The sequence below is a fragment of the Giraffa tippelskirchi genome, chromosome 6, assembly GCF_054371585.1.
Source record: "Giraffa tippelskirchi isolate mGirTip1 chromosome 6, T2T-mGirTip1v1.2.pri, whole genome shotgun sequence".
Classification (NCBI taxonomy): Eukaryota; Metazoa; Chordata; class Mammalia; order Artiodactyla; family Giraffidae; genus Giraffa; species Giraffa tippelskirchi.
This window is the reverse complement of record NC_137280.1, coordinates 91,570,763-91,593,032: the sequence shown is the minus strand read 5'-3', so window position 1 is coordinate 91,593,032 and position 22,270 is coordinate 91,570,763. Positions and strand designations below refer to the sequence as shown.

Genomic DNA, 22,270 nt, shown 5'->3' with positions numbered 1-22,270 from the left:
ACAAACTGAAAGAGGTGGGAAGTGGATCACTGGTTGTCTTGGGGATGAGAAACAGAGTGGTGAGCTTTCTGGGGGATGGAAATGTTCCAAACTGGACTGTGGTACTGTTTACTAATACTTACTGTAAGTTTCTTAAAAAAATCACTGCATTTGAAATGGATGAATCTCCTATCATGTGAATGATCCCTCAATAAAGTATTTTATTTTAAAAAAATATGCTCTAGATTTTACTATGGAAAAATTCAGGCATTACCTGCACTGACTTACACCTGGTTTCACATATACGGGGTGGGAAGACTGAAGACCACCCTGGACCATTAAGAAAGGCAACTGAGACTTCCCTGGTGGCCCAGTGGCTAAGACTCCGTGTTCCCGGTGCAAGGGGCCTGGGTTTGATCCCTGGTCAGGGAACTGGATCTCACATGCTGCAAGTGAGAGTTTGCACACCACAACTAAAGAGCCTGCATGTTACAACTAAGATCCGACACAGCCAAATAAATATATATATGTATTTTTTAAACAAAGGCAATGGAAAGAGCAGGGGATCCAGGTGGGCAAAGGAGCAGAAGCAACATTTTCAGAGGTCACTAGGTGCATGCAAAGGATTCTGTTTCGTGTAAAATGGAGAAAAAGCTCTAGGCTCAGAGAATTTAAACAAGTTTATACCCAGGTAAACATTTGGATTTATCTGAAATTTGTGCAGAACACTAGGCAAACATCCTTGGTGCTACCCGGCTCCCCAGTACTGTGACAGACAGTGTCTCAGAAGCACCCTAGCTGGACTAGGAACACCGGACAGAGCCCCAGAGGAGGCCGTTGGTTCTCAGCACAGGCTGAGAACCTGTTAATCCAGTGGGTGGAATAAGGGAGGAAGCGTACCCTTGCCACATGCCATGCACTGTGAGGTATGAGCCCCATCGGACTGTGGGTGGTCCCACCACGCTCAGGCAGGGCCTCCTCTGGCTGGACACAGGGACCTGGCAGTGACCACACGGCAGGTCGGCCTTTGAGAAAAGGGACCCTGCATAGGCAGATTGGCTCTGGAGGTCCTGTGGGGGTACTACTGGCAAGCAGCAGAGTAGGGTGCTGGAGTAGGATGAATGGACAGGCCCAGAGAGGGGTGGGTGAGGGGATGCTGGAGGTCACAATGAGAGGTCACCATTCTTAGAGCAAAGCTACCTGACGGGGTTTAGGGACAGTCAGGGGTTTTTTTTGGCCACAGCACACAGCATGTAGGATCTTAGTTCACCAACTAGGAACTGAACCCTGCAACCTCTGCAGTGTGAGCTCGGAATCTTAACCACTGGACTGCCAGGGAATTCCCTACCTCATTTGCTTTTAAAGGTGTGTGACTTTAAAAGACCCTTTTCACCACTTCTATAAAGAAAGAATTGATGCTTTTGAACTGTCGTGCTGGAGAAGACTCTTGAGAGTCCCTTGGACAGCAAGGAGAGCAAACCAGTCAATCCTAAAGGAAATCAACCCTGAATATTCATTAGAAGGACTGATGCTGAAACTGAAGCTCCAGTACTTTGACCACCTGATCCGAAGAGCTAACTCACTGGAAAAGACCCTGATGCTGGGAAAGATTAAAGGCAAAAGTAGAAGTGGGCAGCAGAAGGTGAGATGGTTGGATGGCATCACCGACTCAACAGACGTGAATGTGAGCAAACCCCAGGAGATAGTGGAGGACAGAGGAGCCTGGCGTGCTGCAGTCCATGGGGTCATGAAGAGTGACTTGGTGACTGAACAACTGACTGCTTCAAGGAGGAGGGTGGGAGTGGAGAGGCAGGCGGGAGGTGACTGCATTGGTCAAGGTGAGTGATGATAAGGACTGGTTTGGGTGATGGCAGGGACCCAGAGGGCATTCAATAGACACTGGACAGAATCCAGAGGAGCTGAGGAGCCAGCCAGCCATGACCAGGGGGACAGGCTGGATGGAGAAGAACCATGGAGGAAGAGGAGAATGTCCCAAGGACACACACGAGTCCCTAGAGGATGAAGCCCACAGCCCCTGGGAGCACGTTCAAAACCCTCCACGCCTTGCATGCTACCCATGGGGCCACGCTCCGAGGAACAAAGAATCTGTGGGCCACCCCTGCCCTGCTCCGAGCACGTCATGCCCGCTGCATGCAGTGTAACCGGCTCCCATCCTCCCATTTGGCAGATAAGGAGAATGAGTATCAGTGAGGATTTGCAACCTGGCCAAGGTCACCAGCTTGTTCACTTAAGGATTACTCACACCAACCAAGCAGGGGAGGTGCTGAGGACAAAGAAGACACACCATGGGGGTAAGAGGGCTTTGGTCAGTGAGCAAACGAGACAGCAGCATGTGAATGGAGTCCCCAAGGTCCCCTGGGTGGGGCTCCCCCACGCTGTTGTGTGTGACTGGAGCTGGCTCCTGTTCCTTGCTGACTGGTGCACCACTGCATGGATGGACTGGTCTGTTCATCCACTAACTAACTGATGCAGATTTGTTGTTGTTGTTATAGTCACTCAGTTGTGTCTGACTCTTTGTGACCCCATGGACTGTAGCCTGTGAGGCTCCTCTGTCCATGCGATTCTCCAGACAAGAATACTAGACTGGATTGCCATTTCCTTCTCCAAGGGATCTTCCCCATCCAGGGATCAGACCCATGTCTCCTTCTTGGCAGGCGGATTCTTTACCACTGAGCCACCTGGGAAGCCCCTGCAGGAGTGGACCACAGTCTGATCATCCACTCACTAGCTGATGTGGCTTTTGGGGGTCTCCTTCCACCTCGAGGCCATTACAAATAAAGCCACTCTGAATGTTCTCACCTGTGCCTTTTGTTGACGAATGCCTCATTTCTCTTGCTGAGTCATAGGGCAGACCTGACCTTGAACAGGCAAAACGAGTCTCTGCTGATAGAAATCAGAGCAGTCGGTTCCCCCTCTCCCCTGGTGGGGGGTGGGGTGGGGTGGGGAACTGACTAGAAGGGGCAGGAGGAGACTTTTAGAGATGATGATAACGCCCTCTATCTTGATCTGACCAATGCATGTATTTCAAAAATGAAAACAAGGAAGGTGTACATCTACAATTAGGATAATGTACTACTGAGTTCAGTCTCAGGAAGGTCACGAGTAAGTACAAGGAGGTCCAGGAAGATGCGCTCACGAAGATTCAGACACTCAGTTCAATTCAGTTCAGTCGCTCAGTCGTGTCCGACTCTTTGCGACCCCATGAATTGCAGCACGCCAGGCCTCCCTATCCATCACCAACTCCCGGAGTCCACCCAAACCCATGTTCATTGAGCCGGTGATGCCATCCAGCCATCTCATCCTCTGTCGTCCCCTTCTCCTGCCCCCAATCCTTCCCAGCATTAGGGTCTTTTCCAATGAGTCAACTTTTCGCATGAGGTGGCCAAAGTATTGGAGTTTCAGTTTCAACATCAGTCCTTCCAATGAATACCCAGGACTGATCTCCTTTAGGATGGACTGGTTGGATCTTCTTGCAGTCCAAGGGACTCTCAAGAGTAAAAGCATCAATTCTTCAGCGCTCAGCTTTCTTCACCGTCCAACTCTCACATCTATACATGACCACTGGAAAAACCATAGCCTTGACTAGACGGACCTTTGTTGGCAAAGTAATGTCTCTGCTTTTTAATATGCTACCTAGGTTGGTCATAACTTTCCTTCCAAGGAGTAAGCGTCTTTTAATTTCACGGCTGCAATCACCATCTGCAGTGATTTTGGAGCCCAAAAAATAAAGTCTGACACTGTTTCCCCATCTATTTGCCATGAAGTGATGGGACCAGATGCCATGATCTTAGTTTTCTGAATGTTGAGCTTTAAGCCAACTTTTTCACTCTCCTCTTTCACTTTCATCAAGAGGCTCTTTAGTTCTTCGCTTTCTGCCATCAGACACTCAAGCACAGAGAAAACACTCCATTAAAATCTGCCCATGGACATATTATCTTTTTAGTCTCCCAGGGGGGAATAGCGCAGATCTAAAGAACTATAACGGAGAAGGCAATGGCATCCCACTCCAGTACTCTTGCCTGGAAAATCCCATGGATGGAGGAGCCTGGTAGGCTACAGTCCATGGGGTCGCTAAGAGTCGGACACGACTGAGCGACTTCACTTTCACTTTTCCCTTTCATGCACTGGAGAAGGAAATGGCAACCCACTCCAGTATTCTTGCCTGGAGAATCCCAGGGACGGCAGAGCCTGGTGGGCTGCCGTCTACGGGGTCGCACAGAGTCGGACACGACTGAAGTGACTTAGCAGCAGCAGCAGCAGCAAAGAACTATAAAGGGCTTCCATGGTGGCTCAGTGGTAAAGAATCCTCCTGCAATGCAGGACACATGGGTTCGATCCCTGGGTCAGGAAGATCCCCTGGAGGAGGAAATGACAACCCACTCCAGTATTCTTGCCTGGGAAATCCCATGGACAGAGGAGCCTGGCGGGCAATGGTCCACGGGGCCTCACAGTTGGACTCAACTTAGCGAATAAACAACAGCCAGAAAGAACTTTAAAGCCCACGGAGGAGGCTAATTAAATAAATGATGACCCATTCATGTCACTGTACAGTCACACACACATCCACAAATACATACTCCAAGAATAACAACAAGAAAGAGCTTTTTATCTACTGACAGGGAACTTCCTTCTGGGTGTATCAAGTAAGGAAAACAAAAGGTGCGGAAGAGAGTCTGTGTTTTCTAAGTAAACAAAAAGCCTCAAACCAGAGCCCAGGTTGGCCAAGGGCCTGTTGGGAGGGAGAGTCATGGCAGGTTCTGAAACATCTTTGAATTGTACATCATCCACATGGACTACTGACTCCAAAAAATTATTTTAAGAGTAGCTCACATTTGTCGAGGGCTCTTTGTATGCCAGGCAAGAAGCTGAGGACTTTCGGGGCTATTTAACCATGACGATATCCGACGAGGTGGGTCTGTAAGCTCATTTTACGGAAGTCACTAGGCCCAGAGGCTGGGCACTGAGGTCACTCGGCACCCAGGAGTGTGGACTGAAGCCCGTGGGGTCTGAGCCTCTGACCACCGGGCCCCCAGCCTCTGGGCCTGCACGTCTGCTGTGGAAGCTGCAGGCATCTCCCCGGCCATGACTAGGCTTTCGATCCTGCTGTGACCGCTCTGGGTGCGTCCGGGGGCCTGGGCACCATGACCACAATGATGACACCACAGACTATGGACAATGAGAGCCTCAGAGGAACACGAGGGTCAGTGTGATGGGTGCTCCAGGCCCTCGCCAGGGAAGGCGGCTTTCTGAGGCTGGGACTTGGTGGCAAGTGGGAGGGATGAGTAGAGGCCAGAGGAGGCAGAGCCTGAGGGGGAGACGGCTGAGGGACGAGGCTGGGTGGGCACGGGGAGCCTCACACACCAGGTTGGGAGTTCCAGGAGCCCTGGGATCCATCTGATTGTGTATCTAGAAGCATCCAACTGCACCAGGCACCCTCAGTCTCAACAGTCCCTGAAAAGCAGTCCCCAGAGAGGATGGATACATGTATATGTACGGCTGAGTCCCCTTGCTGTTCACTTGAAACTATCACAACATTGTTCGTTAGTCAGCTATACCCCAATTCAAAATAAAAACTTCAAAAAAGGGATTCCCCATGGTCCAATGGATAAGACTCCATGCTCACAGTGCGGGGGGCTGGGTCTGATCCCTTGTCAGGGAACTAGATCCCACATGCCATGCAGCTGAAGTGCTCCAACGAAGACCTGGCACAGTCAAAAAAAGAAAAAAAGCAGTACCCCCCCCAAAATCTCCAAGGGGCTCAGTGAGAGGCCTGTCCAGCTGTGCCCTAAGGCCCACCCACAGGGTTTCCTGGCACCCAGCAGCAGCAGCATTCTTGGGGCCTTCCTGGTCCAGGTAGTGGAAGGAAGCCACACACACCCCCACCCCCTCAGGCCCCTCTGCTGCAACACTGACTGTCCACTTCTCAAGAGGTGACTTTCAAGTCTCAGTCTTTGGCTTCCTCCTCCCAGACCCCACCCACATTCCACTGGTCGCACCAAGTCCCTCCCTCTGATTCAAAGTGTTCATGCCCCTCCTCTCTCCTCCCAGTTGCTGCAAGGGCCACTGTGCCCCCAGACTGTACTGTGTGACCTTGGGCAGGCTTCCCAGCCTCTCTGATTTGGGTTTCCTAGTTAGTAATGGGGAAAGAACCTCCTGCCAATCCAGGAGACGTAAGAGATGCAGGTTCCTTCCCTGGGTCAGAAAGATTCCCTGGAGAAGGAAATGACAACCTGCTCCAGTATTCTTCCCTGGAAAATCCCATGGACAGAGGAGCCTGGTGGGCTACAGTCCATGGGGTCGCAAAAGAGTTGGACACGACTCAGTGGCTGGGCATGCATGCACAATGGGAAAATTCCACTTATCTCAGAGGGCAGCTGGGTACCGGACAAACAGGCTCCTCCTCCACCCATGACTCGCTCCCTGCAGCTCTAGCTAAAATGATACCTCCCTGGGGAGATTTCTCCCATTCTCGTTCACAGGTCCAAGCCCCCCCCGCCCCTCAACCTTCTTCCAAAGCACTAACACTCTACATGCCACTTATCTGCTTCCTGTCTGCCTCCCCATGTCAGCTCCCCAGAACAGGATCTGGAGTTTATTCTGGTACACAGAAGGTGCTCAATAAGTGTTGTTGTTTAGTCGCTCAGTTGTGTCCTACTCTTTGGAGACCCCATGGAACGTAGCCTGCCAGGCTCCCCTGTCCATGGGATCCTCCAGGTAAGAATACTGGAGTGAGTTGCCATTTCCTTCTCCAGGGGAATCTTCCTGCTTTAGGGATCAAACCTGCATCTCCTGCATTGCAGGTGGATTCTTTACCACTGAGCCATCAGGGATGTCCTCCAATAAATGTTAACTCTGATAGTTTCAGCACCATCCGTGTCCTCTAATCCACTGGGCCTAGCCCTGGCCTCAGGCATCTGACCCCTACTCCTCCCAGGTAATAGGTGGTTATCCTCCTAAAACAGAGGCCTGAGCCTCCAAGCCTTCCTCCTGCAGAGGTCACATGACTGATCCCAGGTTTGACAGGGTCCCTCACCTGCCCAACCCCCAGGACCATCCCCTTTTAGCTGAGCCCCTCTCCCCTCAGCTGTTGGATTCTCCCCTGTGCTCCTGGCTTCCAAGCCTTTGCAAAGGCTTTTCCCTCTGCCAAGAAACCCTTCCACTCAGGCTCTGCAGGTGCAGCGGATTGCACCTCTCCCTCCCAAATGCACACTCTCCCCTTCCCACTCCCACCAACAGGGCCTCCAGCGAAGGGCCAGGACTGTGTTGGGACAAGACTTTACCTAGACTGATCACCACTGGATACACAGCACCTAGAGCCTGTCACACAGCTGTTGTCGTTTAGTCACTCAGTCGTGTCCGACTCTTCCCGACCCCATCGACGGTAGTCCCACCAGGTTCCTCTGTCCATGGGATTCCCCAGGCAAGAATACTGGAATAGGTTGCCATTTCCTTCTCCAGGGGATCTTCCCGATGCAGGAATCAAACCAGCATCTCCTGTTTGACAGGTGGGTTCTTTACCACGGAGCCACCTGGGAAGCCCTGTCATAAAGGAGGTGCTCATTCAATGCTGAATGGACTCTGGAGCCAGACAACCTGGGTTCAACGCCCAGATTTGCTCCCACCCTGGGCAAGTCTCTGTCCTCTCTGGGCACTGGTCCTGCTCTCTATGGGATGGAAGGACACCACCCATCACCAGGATGCATGACCTGGGATGAGTCACGACACCCGCTTGGAGCCTCAGTCTCCGGGCTCTGAGACGGGCCACCTCTCCCTAGAAGGTGCTGCGGGCTCTTGGAAAGGCAGTGGGTGCAGAGAGGGAAAGGCACAGCAGCAGGAGGAACTGTGGGCCACTCAGAAGCCCAGGTTGTTTATTTATTTCTGAAGGGAACACAAGGCCTCTCCTGGAGCCCTTTGACTTCCACCCCTCTCCCCATCCCCAGAAGGATGGAGACATGGGAACAATGGAAACCAAGAAGACCCCCAGAGAGGGAAAACAGAGAAGTTAGCAGCAGATGAACCAGCCCAAATCCAGAGTCTGTGAGGGCCCAGGTAAGGGCCCAGACTGGGATCCAACCCTCCATCATAATCAAATCCTCACCAGGCTGGATTTCTGTGCTGGTCCAGGTGTTAAGACTCCACGCTTCCACTGCAGGGGGCGTGGGTCTGATCCCTGGTCTGAGAAGTTCTGCATGCTGCAAGGCACAGCCAAAAAAAAAAAAATCCTCATGGGGTCACCCTAAGCCTCAGTGTGGCTCGGAGACATCAGCCAAATGCCAGACACAGGAAGAGCTCCTGGCTAGGGGCCCCACGTGCCAGAGTAATACCAACCCCTTCTCTCAGGCTCTCATACAGGGAACTCTGGGCTGCCCACCCAGCCCAGCTCTAATCCATTCTGAGTAACATCTCTGTAAACTCTCTGGGCTTCCCCAGTGGTTCAGACAGGAAAGAATCTGCCTGCAATGCAGGAGATGTGGGTTTGATCCCTGGGTTGGGAAGATTCCCTGGAGGAGGAAATGGCAACTCACTCCAGTATTCTTGCCTGGGAAATCCCATAGACAGAAGAGCCTGGAGGGCTACAGTTCATAGGGTGCAAAGAGTCAGACACAACTGAGCAACTAAATAACAACAACAAATCCTCTAGCAATGTCAAAGTAATGTCAGGACCGATACTCCCATTTCACAGGTAGGTAGACTAAGGCTCTGTTTCAGGACCTGCCCAGGCCACTCAGAAAGGAAGCAGCAGAATCAGGAGGGGAACCTGGGTGGGACACCAATGAAGCAGAGCCCCTAGTCGCCGCTCCCCCTCCCGACCTAGGGGGCCTCTTTGTGGTATTACTAGAACAGAAACAGAGGTCATCACAACTCAGTCTCCAAGGCTATAGCATGCAGTCTCTGCACACCCCACTGGTCCCAGCCCTGCTCCCCGCCTCGTCCACGTCCCCTCTTGACACCAGCCAACAGTAACCATCGATCCACTCGCCTGTCCTCTGTGTCCCAAGGCAGGTGCCACTGTGTGTTCTGGTCAACCCAAGCGGCAGGCAGTGTGGTTACACCCCTGATTCAAACCACAGGACCCCTCCTGCCTCATGTCTCCCACCCCGCCTAGAGGCACGTCCTGTTGGCTCCACCTCCGAATGGAGCCTGAATGGGCCCCCTTCCCTCCATATCCGAGGCCTTCTGCCTGGCCCACCAGTGGCTGGCCCTCACCTGCCCACCCTCACCCCTACATGCTGTTCTTCCCAGAGCAGCCACAAGCCACCTGTGGACACCAAGTTAGGCATGACCCCCCTCTGTTTGGAGCCCTCCCAGGACTCCTACCTCACTCAGGTTAAAAGTCCAGGTCCTGGGGACTTCCCTAATGGTCCAGTGGTTAAGACTCCCTGCTTCCACTGCAGGAAGCATGGGTTTCATTCCCTGGCTGGGGAATGAAGACCCTGCATGCCGCAGACCATGGCCAAGGGGGGAAAAGTCCAAGTCCTTCTCACAGCCCATGTGACTTTCCCAGTATCATCTTTCCAGTCACCTTGCTGCCCTCACCTCCTTCTACCATCCCCTCGCTCACTTAGTTCCTGCCACACTGGCCTCCTCCATGTTCACCAAGCCACCAGGCACAGTGTACCTCAGGGCCTTTGAACTGGCCGCTCCATGGACCTGGAATCCTCTCCCTGCAGCCTTCACACGGTCAGCTGGCAACTCCTGGCCTCTCTCCTCCCTGCTCCACCACCGATATGAAGCAGCTTCCACTCCATCACCCACCATCCTGCTCAATTCTTATTTCTACTCATAACTGCCTCCTTCCAGCTTGTTGATTTGCTCACATGGTTGTGGTCTGTCCTTTCCCACCCACTGCCCTTCAGAAGTGGGGCAGCTTCGTGGGGCAAAGGTCCTCCATCTGGCACATTCCCTAGCCTCTCTCCAGCTCCCAGGCACAGAGCCCGGCATGAGGCAGGGGACCGATGTTTGCAGCATGAAGGTCCAAACGTGCCATCGTACAGGTAAGGAGACTGAGGTTCAGATGGCAATGGGACAATGGGACAGGTCGTGGACACCCTCACTGGCTTTCACAATCCCACTCCCAGGTGCCACCCTTCACAATATTCCCAGCAGGCTCCTCCCTGTTCAGGAATCCTGCAGGTTCCAGGGCCGGCCCCGCCCCTGGCACTCAGCCATCGGGTCACCTGCTCTGTGCCCTCATGGCCAGGCCAGGAGCAAAGACAGGAAGCGGCCCATGGGACCAATAAGCCCTGGCTCTGGGCCTCTCAGACCCCGGTTAGCATCCAGATGGGGCCACTTCCACTCTGGACAACCTGTGCAGGTCAGGTCATACCTGTGTACTTCAGTTTCTTCATCTGTCAAGTGAGGTAAGGTAGATTGAAAGGTCTCCAAGAGTTCTTACTAGGAAATCAATCCTGAATATTCACTGGGAGGACTGATGCTGAAGCTGAAGCTCCAATACTTTGGCCACCTGATTCGAAGAGCCTCCTGTTGGAAAAGACCCTGATGCTGGGAAAGACTGAAGGCAGGAGGAGAAGGGGGGGCGGCGGTGACAGAAGACAAGATAGTTGGATGGCATCACCAACTCAATGGACATGAGTTTAAGCAAACTCCGGGAGATAGGGAAGGACAGGGAAGCCTGGCATGCTGCAATCCACAGGGTCTCAAAGAGTTGGACACAACTTAGCGACTGAACAACAACAACAAAAAAAGAAAAACTCAACACAGTATGAGTCAGATCACATCCCACCTTTGCTCAAAGCACACTCCCGCCCTCCCCACAGTAGCCTCCAAGCCCTGAGCAATCATCCCATCACTTCTCTGCCCTCACCCCCACCTCCACCTTGCTCATTCCTTCTCGCCACACTGGTGGTAAAGGTAGAGCAAGCAGGCCAAAGCAATTCCTGCCTCCGGACCTTTGCACATGCTCCTTCTCCACCTGGAATGACTTCCAACTCCCCCTCCCCAGTTTTTCCACAATCCTGGCTTCCTCTGGTCACTCAGGACTCAACTCAGATGTCACCTCCCTGAGAGGCCTGACTGTACTCTTCTGACGGCCCCTGTCCTGGCCCTCGGGTTTCCCTGGGCGGGTTTGCAAGAACGGCTACTCCCTGCGGCAGTGCTTTCGGGAGTGAAGCCCATCAACCACCTAGAGGTCCCTCAGCAGGGAACTGGCTACATCAGCCTTGGAACTGTCCCAGGGAGCAATTCAGGCTACATCACTAAAAGCAAAGTGCGATGGGCAGAACAGTTTGTGTGCTCCAATTTTTTCTTTCCACCTGTGTATGGACAGTAAGCATGAAGGTGACACCCTGAGCTCTTAATGCAGGTCGCTGATGGAGTGAGAACGGAAAACCATCTATTTTATAATCTCTGATGCCATCTGGATTTTGGTGTTTTATAACTTTTTCTTTTTGGCTGTGCTATGAGGCATACAGGATCTTAGTTCCCCAACCAAGGATTGAACCTGTGCCACCTGCATTGGGAGCGGGGAGTCTTAATCACTAAATCACCAGGAAATCCCATTTTATAAGTTTGTGAATTGTGCTAGTGCTAGAGAAGACTCTTGAGAGTCCCTTGAACTGCAAAGAGATCCAACCAGTCCATCCTAAAGGAAATCAGTCCTGAATATTCATTGGAAGGATTGATGCTGAAGCTCCAAAACTTTGGCCACCTGATGCGAAGAGCCGACTCACTGGAAAAGATCCCACTGCTGGGAAATACTGAAGGCAGGAGGAGAAGGGGGCAAAAGAAGATGAGATGGTTGGATGGCATCTCCAGGAGATAGTGAAGGACAGGGGAGCCTGGCGTGCTGCAGTCCATGGGGTTGCAAAGAGTGGGACACAGCTTAGTGACTGAACAACGAACAACAACATTATAAGAAGCAAATATTAATTTGTAAGTTTTTTTTTGGCCACACCATGAGGCTTGCGGAATCTTAGCTCCCCAACCATGCACTGAACCTGGGCCACAGCAGTAAACGCGCCAAGTCCTAACCGCTGGATGGCCAGAGAATTCTAATTTGTAACTTTTCAGTTGTAGTGAGGCTCCAAAGCCACTGGTCAGCCAAGCTGCATTTTTAAGGGTGATGAGGAAACCACGGGTAACTGGAAAACCGAGCTCTCAACTCCACCTCCTGGGGGGCCTTCTGACACCTCCTGGCCACTCTACACTGCAGCAGGGGAGCCTGACCTGTATGACCTTGACAGCAAGGTCACTCACTTCCTAGGCCTCGTGTCATTTGTAAAGTGGGATGTGGTGGGGGTGGGAGGAGACAGCGAAGGTGCGAAGGAGGTACTGAGTGCTTGCTGCGAAACTACAGCCCCTGGGCGGGGGTCAGCCACATGGGATTTCTAGCTCTGCAGAGGTCTACCACCCAGAGGGACCCAAACGACCCCAGGGGCAGGGTGTTGGTAAATACATGGAAAGGAAGGCCGGGCAGCACCCCACCCCATTCCTGGCATTCCAGAACCATCCTCCTTGCAGGCTTCCTTCAAGCAAGAGGGTGGGGCTCCCCCCCCCCCCCCCCCGGTGGCTCAGTGGTGGAGAATCCACCTCCCAATGCAGGGGACATAGGTTCAATCCCTGGTCCGAGAAGATCCCACATGCTGCAGAGCAACTAAGCCCATGTGCCACAACTACTGAGCCCTAGAGCCTGTGCTCTGCAACAGCAGAAGCCATGAGAAGCTTCTCATCGCAATGAGAAGCCTGCACACCACAACTAGAAAGTAACCCTCCGTTGACCACAACTAGAGAAAAGCCCATGCTGCTTCGTGCAGCAACGAAGACTCAGCATAGCCAAATAAATAAATTAAATTATTTAACAACAAAATAAAAGAGCAAGAGGGTAGATGATTGGCCTCTGGGGATGAGTATGTTCCCTCATCTCCCAGCGTGATGGGGTGTCACACTGAGGAACTGGCCAAGGCAGAGCAGGGGCACAGTATCACACAAAACAGGAAGGCCTTCCTGCCCTTCCCCAGGTGGTCTCTTTCCCACTCCCTAGGGCCCATCTCTCAGCGAATCCTGACTTCGACATACACTGATGCACCCCCTTCTCTCTGCTCAGTCCCAACATCCTTAGACTAAGTCCCCCAAGGTCACAGTCACACCCCCACGCCCCTGTCTCCCCGGGCCATCCCTGATGTTCTCAGGCAGCAGGCAGAGGGTTTTTCAAACCCCAGGCCAGATCATGCTGCACACGCTTAAAACCCACCTGGAGGGACTTCCCTGGTGGTTCAGCGGCTAAGACTCCACCCTCCCAACGCAGGGGGCCTGGGTTTGATCCCTGGTCAGAGAACCAGATCCTACATGCCACAAAGATCCCTCGTGCTGCAACTTAGATTAATCAGAGCAACCAGATTAAAACAACCAAACACAAAATCACCTGTAGATTCCTGCACACCTGGGACAGAATCAGTGTCCTCCTCCTCACAGCCCACAAGGCCCTGCCTGCACCAGTATTCTTGCCTGGAGAATCCCATGGACAGAGGAGCCTGGCAGGCTACAGTCTATGGGGTCGCAAAAGAGTTGGACACAATTTAGCAACTAAACAATAAAATGAGCATAAAAAACAGTGCCTGCCCCATCAGGTCGTTGGCAGGCAGGACTAGAAGGACGAGTCACGTGAAGCCTGGTGCCTGGCACACGTGGGGCCCTGTTCCACAGGATCGTTCACGAGGGGATGGGGGTTGGGGGGGGATGTCACCCCCTGGCACTCCCAGAAGGTCTCTGGCAAGAAGATTCTAAGTCTGCCCCCTTTTCAGCACAGCAGCCCCCTTCCAGGGATCAGCCCTTAGCCTAGCAGAGGCACAAATCTGTCGACCTCCAAGGTGGAGAAAACAAGAAACGACCTAAAAGCGCGTGCAGAAAACACACTCATGATTACGAAAGAGGATAGAGCGGTGGGAGGGGGAAGATAAATTAGGAGGTTGGGATTAACATATCCATACTACTATATATAAAATAAACAACACAGACCTACTGTATAGAACACAGAACTATTTTCAACATCTTATAATAACCTTTCATGGAAAAGAATCTAAAAACAAACAATATATTCTTTTCATATATTCTGTGTGTATAACTGAATCACTACGCTGTACACCTGAAATTAACACGTTGTAAATCAACTCTATTTCAATTAAGGGAGGCAAAAAAAACCTCATGCAAGAGAGTGACTGGATTTAGTGAGACCGAGGAATACTGCACAGCTGTAAAGACAGCACAGAGCAAGGGAAATACAGCCGAGTCAATGATAATAGCTGGAGAGGTCAACACCCCCTCTTCAGTAACAGGGACTTCCCTGGTGGCTCAGATGGTAAAGAATCTGTCTGCAAAGTGGCAGACCCAGGTTCAATCCCTGGGTCAGGAAGATCCCCCTAGAGAAGGGAATGGCTACCCACTCCAGTATTCTTGTGTGGAGAATTCCATGGACAGAGGTTACAGTCCATGGGGTCACAATGAGAAGGACATGACTAAGCGACTACCACTTTCACTTTCACTGGTGGTCCAGTGGTTAGGACTCTGGGCTTTCACTGCAGAGGGCACAGGTTCGATCCCCAGTTGGGAGACTAAGATGCTGCCAGGCGAGGCCAAAACAAAAAAACAAAAACAGAAAAAAACCACTGGACAAAAGATGGCTGAGGAAATAAGAAAATGTGAACTCCACCACCATAAACCAACAACCACCACCATAAACCAACAAGACCTCAAGGCATGTATAGAGCACTCCACCCACAAGAGCAGAATCCACATTCTTATCAAGGGCACCTGGAATAGGTTTTCCGGGATAGGCCACATTTGAGGTCATAAAACAATATTGAGTAACTGTGAAAGGCCTGAATGAAATACAAAGTATGTTTTGTGACCACACTGGCAGCAAGTTAGAAAAAAGTAACAGCAGGAAAGTTTGGGAAATTCACAAATATGTGGAAACTAAACCATATGTTCCTAAACAGCCAGTGAGTCAAAGAAGAAATCACAAAGGGAATTAGAAAATACTTTGAGATGAACGAAAATGGAAGCACAACATCAGAAATGTTTCAGGGCACAGCTAAAGCAGTACACAGAGGGAAATGGACAGATGGAAGTACTGATGTTAAAGGAGACGACTGCAATTTTGTATACGTCAGTTATGCCTCAATAAAGCTGTAGCAATTTTTTTCTAATTAAAAACCATTTTTAAATTTGTTTTTAGAAAGAAGAAAGATTTTTAATTTAAAATTGATATTCCACTGGGGCTTCCCTGGAGGGTCAGTGGTTGATTCCATGCTTCCACAGCAAGGAGCATGGGTTCAATCCCTGGTTTGCAGAACTAAGATCCCACATGCCCCATATTGCAGCCAAAAAAAAAAAAATGAAGAAAGAAATCTGAATAGACCCATAACAAGTAAAGCAAAAACCTACCCACAAAGAAAGGCCTGACTCAAACAGCTTCACTGGTCAACTCTCACAACATGTAAAGAATTAATACCGATCTTTTACAAACTCTTCCCCAAAACAGAAACACCTCCTAGCTCATTCTATGAGGGCAGCATTACCCTGATACCAAAGCTAAACAAAACTATCACAAGAAAACCACAAATTAATATCTCTCATGAATAAAGACACCCAAGAAAATCCACAACAAAATACTAGTAAACTAAATCTGGTAACAGAAAAAATGTGCCATAGTCAAGTGAGATTTATTCCAGGAATGCAGTGTTGGCCCAAACGGAAAAATGAATCAATATAACACACCATATTGGGCTTCCCTGATGGCTCAGTGGTAAAGAATCCACCTGCCAATGTAGGAAACATGGGTTCAATGCCTGGTCCAGGAAGATCCCACATGCCTCAGAGCAACTAAACACACGTACCACAACTACTGAGCCTGCGCTCTAGAGCCTGGGAGCTGGAACTACTGAAACCTGTGAGCCCTAGAGCCCGGGTTCACAAGAGAAGACATCGCAATGAGAAGCCCAAGCACCACATCTAGAGGGTAGCCCTCCCCATGCCCCACTCACTGCAACTAGAGAAAAGCCTGCACAGCAACGAAAACCCAGTTCAGACAAAAATAAGTAAAGAAATATTATTATTTTTTTAAATTACACCATATTAACAGACTAAAGGACAAAACTGTATGATTATCTCAATAGATGCAGAAAAAGCATTTGGCAAAATTCAACACCCTTTCATGAAAAAGACACTCAACAAACTAGGAATAGAAGGGAACTTCCTCATCTTAATGGGTTTCCCTGGTGGCTCAGCTGGTAAAGAATCTGCTGCAATGCGGGAGACCTGGGTTCGATCCCTGGGTTGGGACGATCGCCCGGACAAGGGAAAGGCTACCCACTCCAGTATTCCAGCCTGGAGAATTACATGGATTATATAGTCCATGGGGTCGCAAAGAGCTGGACACGACTGAGGACTTTCTTCTTCTTATCTTAATAAAGGACAGATGTATCTACACAAAACCCACAGCTAATGTCACACTTAAACAGTGAAAGACTGAAAGCTTTCCCACAAAGATCAGGAACAAGACAAAGATGCCCACTCTCACTTCTGTTCAACATTGTATGGGGGGTCCAGCCAGAACAGTCAGGCTGAAAAAGAAGGCATCCAAAGGAAGAAGGAAAAGCATTCACAGATGACATGATCATGTCTACAGAGTATGTTGGGGAATCTTAAAACGTAAAAAAAAAAAAGATAAATGAGTTCAGCAAGGTTGCAGGATGCAAGATCAATATACAAAACTCAGTCATACTATTACACACCAGCAGTGAACAATCTGAAAATGAAATTAAGGGGGAAATTCCATTTAAAAGCATGAAAAAAATAAAGTACTTAGGGATAAATTTAACAAAAAAAGCATGAAACTTCTACTCTGAAAACTAAAATATACTGTTGAAAGAAATTAAAGTCCTAAATAAATGGAAACACAGCTTGTGTTCACAGACTGGAAGACTTTTTTTGTTTTTAATTGGAGTATAGTTGATTTACAATGTTGTGTTAGTTTCAAATGTATAGCAAAGTGCATCAGTTATACATATACATATATCCATTCTTTTTTAGATCCTTTTCCCATATAGGTCACTACAGAATACTGAATAGGTGTCCCTGTGCTATACAGTAGGTCCTTATTAGTTATCTATTTTATCTGCCTGCAATACAGGAGACCCTGGTTCGATCCCTGGGTCGGGAAGATCCCCTGGAGAAGGAAATGGCTCCAGTATTCTTGCCAGGAGAATTCCATGGACAGAGACGCCTGCTGGGCTGCAGTCCACGGGGTCACAAAGAGTCGGACACGATTGAGCGACTAACCCTTTCTCTTTTCACCTTTCATTTTAAATATAGTAGTGTGTATATGCTAATCCCAGTCTCCTAATTTATCCCCCTCCCAATGGAAGACTTAATATTGTTAAGATGGCAATGCTCCCTGGACTGACCTAGAGATTCAACGAAATCCTCAAAATCTCAACAGCATTTTTTGCAATAAATGAATAAGCTGATCCTAAAATTCACATGGAAATGCAAGGGACACAGACTAGCCAAAACAAGCTTGAAAAAAGAACAAAGCTATAAGACTCACACTTGCCAATTTCAAAACTTATCACAAAGGTCCAGAAATGAAGACTGTGTAGTACTGGCAGTAGGGGAGACAAAGACATCAACAGAATAGATTTCAGAGTCCAGAAATATACTCTGGACTCTGTATTTATGGTCAACTGAGCTTCTTCTTTTTTTTTGGCTGCACACTGTGCAGCTTAGGCGATCTTAGTTCCCTGACCAGGGATTGAACCCTGGGCCATAGCAGTGGAAGCCCCAGGTCCTAACCACTAGACCACCAGGGAACTCCTAATGGCCAAATGATTTTGAACCCAAGGTGCCAAAAATATTCAATGAGTAAAGAATGTTCTTTTCAACAACTGGTGCTAGGACAACTATTAATAGCTACAAGCAAAAGAATATCGGACTTCTACCCTACACCATATACAAAAGTTAACTCAAAATGGATCAGAAATCTAGATGGAAGCACTACAACTACAAAATATTTAAAAGAAAATATGGGACTAAATCTTCATGGATTAGTCAATGGCTTCTTGGGTATGATACCAAAAGCATAAGTGACAAAAGAAGAAAAAAGATAGGGGACTTCCTTGGTGGTTCAGTGGTTAAGAAGCCACTATCCAATGCAGGGGACGTAGGTTCCATCCCTGGTTGGGGAATTAAGATCCCAGGTGCCGCAGGGCAACTAAGCCTGAACACTCTAGAGCCCAACTACTGAGCCCACAGGATGCGATTAAGACCCAACCCAGTCAAATAAATACATAAAAGGAAATAAGGATAGGATTTCATCAAAATTTAAAACTTATCTGCTTCAAAGGGCACAAAACAGTGAAAAAGCAACCTGCATAATGGGAGAAAATATCTGCAAATCATTTATGTCAGAAGGTCTCATTTTGACACCAGGTGTAAAGAATTTTTGTACATCAATAATAAAAAGACAAATAACCCAACTTAAAAGTGTGACAAAGGATGTGAACAGAAATATCTCCAAAGAAGATATACAAATGGCCAATAAGCACATGAGAAGCTCATCAGGGAAATGAGCAAAAAACCACTTCACACCCACTAGGAAGCTGATAATACCAAGTGCTGACGAGGTTGTGGAGAAACCAGAACCCTCCTACAGTGCTGGTAAGAATGCAAAATGATGCAGGCACTGTGGAAAACTGTCTAGGTGTTTTCTCAAGATTACCACACGACTCAGCACTTCCACTCCTAGGTACAAACCAAGAAGGAAGGAACACATATGTGCCCCCCAAAAATCGGTACAAAAATGTTTAGTAGAGCACAATTCCTATTAGCCAAAAGGTGGAAACGACCCAAATGTCCATCAACTGAGGACTGGATGAACGCAAAGTGGTGTAACCATAGAGTGGAATATTAAGCAGCCGTTAAAAAGGAATGGAGTTCTGATAGATGCTACAATAAGGATGAACCCTGAACATATTAATGCAAAGTGAAAGAAGCCAGCCAGAAACAGCTACAGAGTGCATGATTCATTGACAGAAATGTCCCAAGCAGGCAAATTCACAGAAAGTAGAGGAGTGGTTGCCAAGAACTGGGAGTAGAGAATGACCACTTAATGAGCACACAGTTTTTCTTCTGTTTTTGGGGGGTGGAGAGGTAAGAAAATGTTCTGAAATTAGATAATAGTGATCACTGCACAACTCTGAATCAGCTCAATGGTGCACTTTTTTTTTTAAAACAATTTTTCGAGTCTTTTATTGAATGATACAAGAGTGTTTGTTTTATGTTCCGGTTTTCTGACCATGAAGCATGTGGGATTAAGCTCCCTGACCAGGGATTGAACTTGTGTCCCCTGCATCGGAAGGTGGATTCTTAACCACTGGACCACTAGGGAAGTCCCAAGGTTAACTTTCTAGTTGTGAGAAAAGTTATCACACCAAGGTAAGAGGTTAACATTAGGGAAAGATGGGTGAAGAGTATACGGAAGCTCTCTGTACTAGCCTCACAATTTCTGTAAATTTAAAGCTTACTTATTTTCTGTAAATCTAAAATTATTCCAAAATGAAAAATTCCTTTAAAAACAAAATCAAGGCAAAAACCTCTTGAGACACTGAGTAGTAAAGAGCTTGGGATGAGGGGGATACATTCTGGTGAGATTTTGGACTATCAAAGCCAGACTTGGGAATCCCCTGGCGGTCTAGTGGTTAGGACTTAGCGCTCTCTATGCGGGGGCCTGGGTTCAACCCCTGGTCAGAAACTAAGATCCTACAAGTCCCAGGACCAGGCACCAAAAAAACAAGAAAGAAAATCAAGATAGACTTAATTGTGGCATTTAAGGGGGTGGGGTGGGGTGAGGGGAATCGGGGAAACTCACACATAAAAATAATGAAAACGGATCTGGCAAGAGCCACAAGCTGATGAAGGTGGTTCCAAGCAAAGGGCAATAGGAGCCCCCGCCTTGTTCTTCCTATAGGAGAGAATCGTATTTCACAAGTAAACAGTCCAAGAACTCTTGTAATTAAAAATCAAGCCAGGACATCCTTTTGCCCGAGGGAATTTCAGGTGGGGCCTCCCCCCTCAGAAAGTGGCCCGCTCTGAGCTCCCTGGTGACCTGTGACAGGCAGCGCCACCAGGGCAGAGGCTGCCGCAGCCCACTTCCGTCTGAAGGGCTTCCGCTGAGACGAGGGGAAGTAAGTGTTGCAAGACAAGAGATGTGTTAGCCCAAACCACTGACTGCCTCCCACAAGCTCAGTCCATGGTCCACAGCCCCCGATCCTGATTTATAGATCCCTGGGTCTCCACTGCCCCACCATCCAGAAAAGAACCACACTGAGGATATCGTCCTTCAAGCCACTGGCTGCAGGGCCTGCTGGGGGCTTTCTAGGCAAGGGGGGACTGTGACCCTCCAGAAGGGTCCTGCCCATCAGCATGGAAGACAGAGGCCCCACAGCTAGGACAGAAGAGGCTTGTCCCACACCTGGCGTGGGGCTTCCTCCAGGGCTGGCCAGCAGTGCCAGGCCGTATCATCCGGCAGGCGGGCGTGACCCCAGCTGGGACTGTTCTTGCCTGCTCTGCGGACTTGCCTGCCAGCCTGCGAGTCCCTAAAGGCTCTTATCGCTGGGAAAATGTGTCATGGGGCAGGGTCTTCAGGGCGCCTCCACCTCTTCCATAGGTGTGAGGGTGTCACTGGGGCCCTGGACAGGTCTGATGGCCACTTGGCCACAACCTCTGGGTCTGTGGTCCGGGCAGGTTCAAGTTTAGCCAGAGAAGGTCTCCAGTGACAAACAGAGCAAGGGTTCTCCACTGTGCTCCAGCATGTGACTGGAATCCCCCTGGGAGTTTTCAGTGGGTGTCGGGAGGGGTCTGGCACTGGGCATCTGGCACAGATACTCATGAGGCTGCCAGACTCCAGCAGCTTCTTTTCCTTGGTTCTTGATCCAAGCAGGCACTTGGATCAAGAACGCGCAGGGGGATGGAGGTGGGGGTGGGGAGAGTGTTAGGCGCTCAGTTGTGTACAACTCTTTTGGGACCCCATGAACTGTAGCCCACAGGCTCTGTCCTTGGAATTCTCCAGGCAAGAATACTGGAGTGAGTAGCCATTCCCTTCTCCAGGGGATTTTCCAGACCCAAGGATTGAACTCGGGTCTCCTGCACTGCAGGCAGATTCTTTACCATCTGAGCCAGGGGAAACCTACTTCAAACCCTGGGGCTCTGCTGTGAGAAGATGCCACCGCCTGGACCAAGCGAGATCCGAGATCCGCTCCTGCCAGGGCCGCCAGGCACCCAAGCAGGAAGCACGAGTCAGAGGGGGCGGCTCACTGGAAATTGTGCAGGGTCTTAGCTCCCACATCCCTGGGTCAGGGATGGGGGGCAGCTTGGCCCCATCTCACAGCTAGGAAGTCAGTCCAGAGAGATAGCCATGCCTGGCTGGCCCTGCGGCCTTAGCCCTGTTATTACTCTGCAAACCACAGCCCTCCTTATAAGGGGATACACGTGCTTCTGTCCCCCCGGAGCAGCTCAAACCCCTCTTCTGCTCTCGGTCCCACACATCATGGGCAGGCTATGAGCCCCCACAGGCAAGTCCCAGGGCTGTCCTCGGCTCCCTTCTCAGTGAACATCTGTGCAGTGAAGCTAATCCAATTCTGGTTTGGAGGGACATTCATGCAACAAATATTCGTGCTCCTGCTCTATGCCCATCAGAGATCCCTGCCCCGGGGGACATGCCGTCTGCAATGTGAGGAAACAAAAACACAAAACCGCTGCAGGCCCCAATAAAAGCTCTGAAGAAACCATGTTCAGGCAGGCAGGCTGAGTGACTGGGGTAGGTCAGGGCCAGCCTCTCAGAGAGGTGAGGTTTGAGCAAGGATCCACCCAAGAGAGGAGCAGGACGTGGAGAACTCTGGACAAAGAGGAGACGTGCAGGAAGGAAGGGAAAGGCCCTGGGTAGGAGTAACCCTGGGGGGAGGGGGTGGGCGGTTAAGGGGCGGCCAAGAGGCCATGTGGCTGGTAGGATGAGCTTGGGGGGAGAGTGGGAACAGTGGGGTTGGGGAGGTGTTGGGGGCAAGTGGAGGACTTGGACTTTTACCCCAAGTGAGATGAGAGCCACCGAGGGTGGTAGGCAGAAGAGGGACATGCCCAGACTCGGGTGTTCACAGGTACCCTTTGGATGCTGTGGCGGGGGGTCAGGTGCCAGGGGACCAGGGCAGAGGCAATGCAGCGGTCCAGGCTGTGGAAGGGGGTGGGAGGGGTGAAGAGTGGT

General features: G+C 50.0%; 1 protein-coding gene across 32 annotated transcripts in view; it reads right to left on the bottom strand.

The window, feature by feature from the left end:
• Nucleotides 1–22,270, bottom strand: part of DNM2 (dynamin 2) — an 87,780-nt gene that overhangs the window by 56,903 nt on the left and 8,607 nt on the right. The window lies entirely within an intron of this gene.